This window comes from Orcinus orca, chromosome 3 (assembly GCF_937001465.1).
Source record: "Orcinus orca chromosome 3, mOrcOrc1.1, whole genome shotgun sequence".
Lineage (NCBI taxonomy): Eukaryota > Metazoa > Chordata > Mammalia > Artiodactyla > Delphinidae > Orcinus > Orcinus orca.
In genome coordinates this window covers 124,990,964-124,999,534 of record NC_064561.1, presented here as the reverse complement: position 1 = coordinate 124,999,534, position 8,571 = coordinate 124,990,964, and positions in this window count along the sequence as shown.

Sequence of the window (8,571 nt, the reverse complement as noted above, 5' to 3'; positions counted from 1 at the left end):
AAAAGCATGTTTTTTCCACCAAGTCAAAAATAGGATTTTAAAGGAAATGGAATTCTTGACTGTTAAATACACACATGGAAAATTTGGAGTTATACTTTTGAATTTAAGAAGTTAAGAGAAATGTCGGCATGTCCTTCAGGAAGTCTTGAGCTCTGAGAGCAAATGGAAAAACTTAAGCAACGTTTATGATGAAGCTTTTTTCCTGAGGCCTGGACCTTCCGCTAGTAGCTTCTCACCTAGGTGCCATAATGAAATTTACTGGGAAAGTCACCAACGGTAGTTTCCTGGCAGAACCGGCACAGCTGTGTGGCTGTTCCTTTCAAAATTGCTAGACCAAATGTGCATGGAGAAGAATGAACCGCAGGATGAGCTGAGTGTGATTTGTGGAGAAGGTGCAGTTAAGGAAGCTGTGATCTGAGCAGAGACGAGAAATGCTCCAATTCCACGATCCCCAGAGTCCTTGAGACCCTTTCAGGAGATGCACGGGGTCAGAACTCTCTTAAGACTAAGATAGTGTTTTGGTCTGATTCTCTCACGAGTATACAACTGCGTTTTCCAGAGGCCGGGTGACGTGGTAGCACAACAGACTGAATGCAGGAGCAGATATGAAAATCTGACTCTTCCATTTAGCCAGCCATTAAAGAGATTTGCCAAAATAAAAACCAAGGTAACTCTCTTCACGAAATCACTGTTTTGGGGGAAATTTTTCTTTGTGAAAAATATAGTATTTATGTTAACATGTAATGGATTTTTCATTATTCTTTTAATTATTTTTTTATTGAAGTATAGTTGATTAACAATGTTGTGTTAATTTCTGGTGTACAGCAAAGTGATTCAGTTATATTGATACATATATTTATGTTAATATATTCTTTTTCAGATTTTTTCCATTAGAGGTTATTACAAGATATTGAATATAGTTTCTTGTGCTATACAGTAGGACCTTGTTATTTATTTTATGTATAATAGCTTGTATCTGCTAATCCCAAACTCCTAATTTGTACCCTGCCAACTTCCTTCCCCTTTGGTAACCACAAGTTTGTTTTCTATGTCTGTGAGTCTGTTTCTGTTTTGTAAAGAAGTTCATTTGTATCATTTTTTTTAGATTTCACATGTAAGTGATATCGTATATTTGTCTTTGTCCGACTTCACTTGGTATGATAATCTCTAGGTTCATCCATGTTGCTGCAAATGGCATGATTTCATTCATTTTTATGGCTGAGTAATGGGTTTATTGTTATTTTATTTTTTTTTTTTATTAATTTATTTATTTATGGCTGTGTTGGGTCTTCGTTTCTGTGCGAGGGCTTTCTCTAGTTGTGGCGAGCGGGGGCCGCTCTTCATTGCGGTGCGCGGGCCTCTCACTGTTGCGGCCTCTCCCGTTGCGGAGCACAGGCTCTAGACCCACAGGCTCAGTAGTTGTGGCTCACGGGCCCAGTTGCTCCGCGGCATGTGGGATCTTCCCAGACCAGTGCTCGAACGCGTGTCCCCCACATCAGCAGGCAGACTCTCAACCACTGCGCCACCGGGGAAGCCCTATTGTTATTTTTAACTGAAAGAAATATTTTCAAAAATTCTCCATTTTAATGTCTAATATGGTAAATAGAAGCAGGGGTTTGCTGCTAAACCCAATCTCCAGAAAAAGAAAAAAGGCTCTGATATGTAGCATTTACCAATTTCCATGGTGTAAATATTCCCTCTGCTGCCAATTTCAAGCTTCTGATGGTTTAACAGTTGGCTTGAGAAATTCCTGAACATTGAATTCTCGTGAGCTGGTACAAGCTGACTCCAGCACACCACTGGATATAACCTGCATAAACAAAAACTCTTCGGGGTCCTCATCATTTTTAAGTGTATTGAGGTGTTCTCAATCATTTTTAAGTGTATTAAGTTCTCAAGAAAATTTGAGAACACTGGTCTTATGCAGGATTTCTCAACCTTGTCACCTTCAAGAAGACATGGAAACTGGTCATGTTATAAAGCACAAAGAGGTAAACAGTTGGTTCACAGCTACGGGCCACCATATTGGGTTTCTGGCAGCCTCACAGCTGAGGGGATCATTATCTTGGAGCAACAGAAGTTGATTTCAGGCAGCAGGTCCGGTATGGCCTGGTGAATGGAAAGTTTTGCCTGAGGCCTGGTTTCCAGCCAGCTGCTATGACCCACCTGTGGTGGCATCTCTATTAAGAGAACAGCAAACGCCATGCTTCTTGTCATGGGAACTGCACATTGGTCTTCTGGAAACACAAAACTAGACGTCAGATTCAGCAGCATCTTGAATTCCGATAACATAGTGTGTTTCTACCCAGCCGGCTGGTCATCACGTCAGGAAACGATTCATGAACCCTAGAGAGTTAGCTTTGATAATAGCTTATAGTAGCCTGAAGATGTCGGGGTGGGTGGCAGAGCCAGTCAGGCTGTTTTGCTCATCTTAATAACCACAGAATTGGGCCATTTTAGTGTGCTGCTGTGCGACCCATGCTGGGGAGTGAGAACACGACTAAGGCGGGAATTGTCAATACTGAGACTCTTTGAATAGCAGAACTTCAGTTGTTTTGTGTGTGTATGTGGTTTTTGTTTTGTTTTGTTTCTGTTTTTTGGCTCTGCAGCCTGCGGGATCTTAGTTCCCAGCCCAGGGATCGAACCCGTGCCCCCTGCAGTGGAAGCACGGCGTCTTAACCATTGGACCGCCAGGGAAGCCCCAAGTCTTTACTTTTTTTTTTTTGGTCATGCCGTGGCATGCAGGATCTTAGTTTCCCAACCAGGGATTGAACCCATGCCCCCTGCAATGGAAGTGCAGAGTCTTAACCACTGGACCACCAGGGAAGTCCCTGTTTTGTGTGTTTTTGATGTTTCATTTCTTATCATGAGATACCTAGTTACTCTTGGAACTGGCCAAAACAAAGTAAAAGAAAAAAAACTTTTTTTTCAGTGTTTCTCTCTCCTCCAGGAACTGATTTTGGGGTTTAAACATAAAATGTAATGGTTAAGAAGCATGAAATTTGAAGACTTCAAATTTTAGAGAGTTTATCAATTCTGCCTTGTTAGAAGGAACTTTTAGAAACTTTAAGTCAGTTCTCATCCCTGGCTGCACATAGAATCACGGGAGAGCTTCTAAACAATTCTAATGCCCAGTCCCTGCTCTCTGAATCAGAATCTTTGGGGGCTGGGCCTGGACATCCATATTGTATTCAAGCCCTTTATGAGATTCTGATGTGTACGCCAGAGTTGATACCACTGCTTTAAGAGTGCCTCTCAAATTTAACATGCATTCAGATTACCTGGGCGTCTTGATCGACTCCAGACTGATGCAGTAGGTCTAGGATGGGGCTGTGAGTGTAACACGTCCCCAGGCCATGTTGACATTGCCAGTCCTTGGAACACTTTAAGTAGCAGGGCCCTGAGACGTGACCCTGAGGCAAAACTGGGCCAGCTCAGAGGTCCAGACATTCAGAAAATTCAATTCTCATATCCTTAAAATCACTCTCTGGGGCAATTTTTAATGTAGCAGTAGGATAAGTGCTTAATCAAAATTTGCCTTAGGTGATATCTATCTTGCTGTATATTTTCATTCCTCGTGGGCTTTTTTCTAAGAGGAAAGATAGCTTAAAAGTTTCTAATCTCATACATAAAACCATCTCATAAGAGGCTGGGCGTTTAGAGTGGCGACTCTGGACTCCCGACTCTCCTTTGTAAAGATAGTGCCCCGCAGATAGCAGCAGCGCCTGGCTACCAGAAAGCAGATGTGCATATGTTTCTTATCTCTGGGTCTGGCTGAAAAATGGTGACCTCAGGGACATGCTAAGGGTGCTAGTCAGCATCAGGAGCTTCAATCTTGATGGTGCTGGAATGAGCAGCTTTGGAAACCCTCAGGCAAATGAGTCAGCCCAGGAGTCATCCTGAGGGGAGTCGTGACTCTGTCACGAAAAACAAAGAAGAAAGGAGAAAACAAAGATTTAGGAAGCCAACTCTGAGAATGTATATTTGTGGCATATACAATAAATCTGGGGTAAATTCTCCATTATAGAAGCCCTCTTACAAGTTGATAAAAAAAATACTAAATGGTGAAAGAGGAACTATAATTTGTATGGGAAAAATGTTGGGTCTCATCAATAATCAAATAGCTACAATTTAAAACAAGATAGCACTGACACCTATCTAATTAGCAGTGATTTTTTTTTCTATGATAGCCATAAACAGCCATAAGAGGAAGCATGGAAAGAAGGATAATATAAATCCCAGCAAGAGTAAGAGAATTCTGATGGACATGCTTTAGGAGAGCCATTTGACAAAATGTCATCACCCTTAAAATGTACACAACCTTGGACCCAGTTGTATGCTTCTGGGAAGCTATCCTTAAGAAATAATTTTAAGTAACAAAAAAATAATAGACTTGTAGTTTTTAATAGCATCCTTATTTGCATATCAGTTAAAGGCTGGAAACCTTCTAGATGCTGAACCCCAGAGGACTGCTTTCCCAAGACTATTACACCCATTTAAAATGACATGTATTAATTGTATATAATGGCACTGAGAAGTGCTTATAATACTTCATTTTTTAAAAAGCAAGAGGCAGTGATGTACATGCAGTATGAAACCAGCACTATGGGAGGAAAAAAACAGATTCATGTGAGATCTATTAGCAAAAGCGGATGACCAAACATTTAAACTTGTGTTTGGAGAGTTGGGCTACTTTTTTCCTTTTATGGATTTCCTCTTTCCTGAGTGTGTACTACTTCTCTAACAAAAAAGCAATCCACATTAAAACAAAAGAAAAATCAGATAATCAAACAAACAGAACTAGTGGTTAAAAGAAATCTTTGACCTAGTATATTTTGTGGTCAGCAAGCAGGAAACCCCAGTGTAGCTGTTAAAATGCTAAAGTTTTTCAGAATTATACTGTAGCTTAGCACATCTATCTGCAGAGTTATTGGAATGTCAAGATTCTCTAGATATTTCCCCCTAGATAATTGGCTCTAAATATCTGACTGTATCCGTTAAAAGATTTAGCCTTACAAATAATTTTCCCTGTCATTGACTTTGCCTGTATGTACGGAAATGGGTGCCTCTTCCTGTAGAGATAATGCTCTGTGTTCACGTAGGAGTTTTAGTGCATTTTTTTGAATAGGTAACACTCATGTAGTTCAAATTTCCAAAGAACAAGAGGAGGTCCAGGGAAAATTCCCCTCAAACCCCTGTCGTTTCCTCAGAGGTAACCACAGTTAACAGCTTCTTAAGTGTGGTGTTGGATATATTTACAAAATAATTTAGAAACCCATTCTCTGTTTTAGGGGGCAAAAGGAGAGTATACAAGAGGTCATTTTATTTTTTAAAATTATTTATTTATTTATTTTGGCTGTGTTGGGTCTTCGTTGCTGCACACAGGCTTTCTCTAGTTGCGGCGAATGGAGGCTACTCTTCATTGCAGTGCGTGGGCTTCTCATTGCGGTGGCTTCTCTTGTTGCGGAGCACAGGTTCTAGGTGCACAGGCGTCAGTAGTTGCAGCACACGGGCTCAGTAGTTGCAGCATGTGAGCCCTAGAGCGCACGGGCTTCAGTAGTTGCGGCGCATGGGCTCAGTAGTTGCGGCGCGTGGGCTCAGTAGTTGTGGCTTGCAGGCTCTAGAGCACAGGCTCAGTAGTTGTGGCGCACGGGCTTAGTTGCTCCGTGGCATGTGGGATCTTCCCAGACCAGGGATCGAACCCATGTCCCCTGCATTGGCAGGAGGATTCTTAACCACTGCGCCACCAGGAAAGTCCCAAGAGGCCATTTTATTTTTAAATTGTGTCTGTGGGTTTTAAAAACTCCTGTTGATTTAGAGGTATCAGTCAGGTACTGGTGCGTAACAAACCACACAAGATCCTAGAGGCACATAATAATAAACATTTATTGCTCATGCTCTGGGGTACTCAGATAGTTCTGCTGACATGTCTGGGCGTCTCTTAGCTGATGTAGGAAGGCCTCGACTGGGTTGACTGGGGTGAGTTAATGTGCTCCACTGTCTCTCTTCTTCAAGCATGATGGTCCTGGCACATTCTCATGGCAATGTCGGAGGAGCAAGAGAACACGAAGAATATCTCGAGGTCTAGGATCGGAACTGGTACATCCACACAATAGTCACATCCAAAGCAAGACACAAGGCCATCCTAGACTCAAGGGGATGGAGAAATATGCACTGCTTCTTTAGTGAGAGGAGTTTCAGCATCACGTGGCAAAGGCGTAACTATAGGGAACGATGAAGAATAGAGGCCATGATTGTAATCTGCTGCACTGAATGTCCAAAAGCTTGTTATAATAATGATCCTTAAAGAAATGGCTTAATATCCAAGTACTGTACTTTTATAACAACATAGCCATGATTTCTGAGGGTTTTCAGTTGTTTAAATGTTTTTTAATGTCAACAGAAGGATTATAAAAATATCTCAAAGGCCTGGGTCCTGGGTCCTACACTCAGCTCCATCAGTGTGTGTCTTACCACTGTCATACATGAAATGAGGAAAAGATGAATGCTGACCCTAGGGGAATGTTTAAGGGAACATGAAATATAACGCTTCAGGTCCTACCAAGGAAGAGCAGCATTTCAACTGAAGATATGCTCTTAAATACCTGACTTCCTCCAGTAAATGTGCTGAGGTACCAACAAGCCACTTCAGGAAAAGCGTGTGATTAAGTATGGTTTTTACCCTTCTGTGTCAACACGTTTTTTGAGATTATTTTTAGTGTTTCAGTACTGATTTTAATCTTTGGATTTTTAAAATCAGAGAAGTCATGCTTGCAAAGTGACCCTTAAGAAAGATTTATGAAGAAAATGTCAGGGGTGATACTGGCTTCTGCTTCCCATTTAACTTAATTTCAGTTGCCATTTTGCTTATTTTAATAACTAAACGTTTTTTTCTTAAGATAAAACTGCCTCAGATGCTATCAGTAGCCTCATTCAGATGTAAAATATATATATAACCTTTTAACTAGAATTTTCAAATACTTTAAATATGCATATGGAATTATTTAGACATTTAACCTTTCTTGGCCTAACCGCATTTAGTCCCACTGGTGGCAGGTAGTAACCAGAAGAATGAAGCAGTTCTCTCTGATAGGAAAAGAGAGGTAGTACTTGGTGATACTTCATGACTAGGCTATAGTTCGTGGAGTCTAGCTATGCACTTAACAGGTTGGAACCTGTTTTATAGGTGTGGAGATAAGATTTGGCCATATACTAGGACTGGATGGGACAGGTCTTTTCTTTATAAATTGTTGCCCAGTGACATCAGGTTGCGGTTCCCAGCACTGTCCGTATTCTGAGATACATACAGACTTACACAGATAATGCTGTATACATCTCTCCTCTCCACAGTGTCCTTTCCCTTTATATTTGCCCCTGGTGCGTATAGGCATAGTTTAGGATCCATCACTGGTGGCCCTCTGAACTCAGCCAGAGGACGTCAGAGAAATTTTCAGATGGAAAGAAGGACGCCCCGACAAGGGTATGCAGCAGCTTAAACTCTCCTACGTTTTGCTGGTGGCAAATGTATATAAAATGGCACAATCTCTTTGGGAAAACGTTTAGCAGTTTCTTAATAAAGTTAAACACGCACCTACCGTATGACCTTGCAATCCTACTCCTAGGTATTTGCTCAAGAAAAATGAAAACATATTCCACACAAAGACTTAAACAAGAATGTTTATAATAGCGTCTTTCATAGCAGCCTTAAAACTGGAAACAACCCAAAGGTCTATCAATCGATGAATGGATAAACAAATTGTGATGTATCCATAGAATGGGATACTACTTGGCAATAAGAAGGAACAAACTAGTGATATACTCGCCAACGTGGATGAATCTCAAACATAGTTTGCTGAATGAAAGAAGCCGAAAGAGAAGAGTATATATTGCATGATCCTATTTACATGGAATTCTAGAAAGTGTAACTAATCTATAGTGACAGAAAGCAGATCAGAGGTCCCCTGGAGTTGGAAGTGGAGGGGAGAATTGACTGTAAAGGGTCTAGAGGGGGTGATAGAAATGTTATGCATTTTGATTGTGGTGGTGGTTACATGGATGGTTACATGGCTGTTACGTGGGTGTACATTTGTCAAAACCCACTGAACTGTACATTTAATATGGGTACCATCTATTGCACATAAATTATACTTCAGTAAAATGGATGTTTAAAAAAAGAAAGTCCTGACATCGCTAATCATTAGGAAAACTTAAAACCACAGTGAGATATCACTTTACACCCATTAGAAGAGCTATAATCGAAGAAGATAAAATGTTATTTAACATATCAAAATTAAAATGCAAGGATGTAGAGAAATTGAAACACTACTGCATTGTTGGTAGGAATGTATAGTGGCCATGGAAAACAGTATGGTGGTTCCTCAAAAAATCAAACACAGAATTACCATATGATCCAGCAATTCCACTCCTCAGTGAACTATAATACCCCAGAGAATTGAAAGCAGGGACTCAGATATTTGTACACCCATGTTCATGGCAGCATTACTACAATAGCCAAAAGGTGGAAACAACAAAATGTCCACTGGTAGATAAACAGGTAAACAAAATCATTCC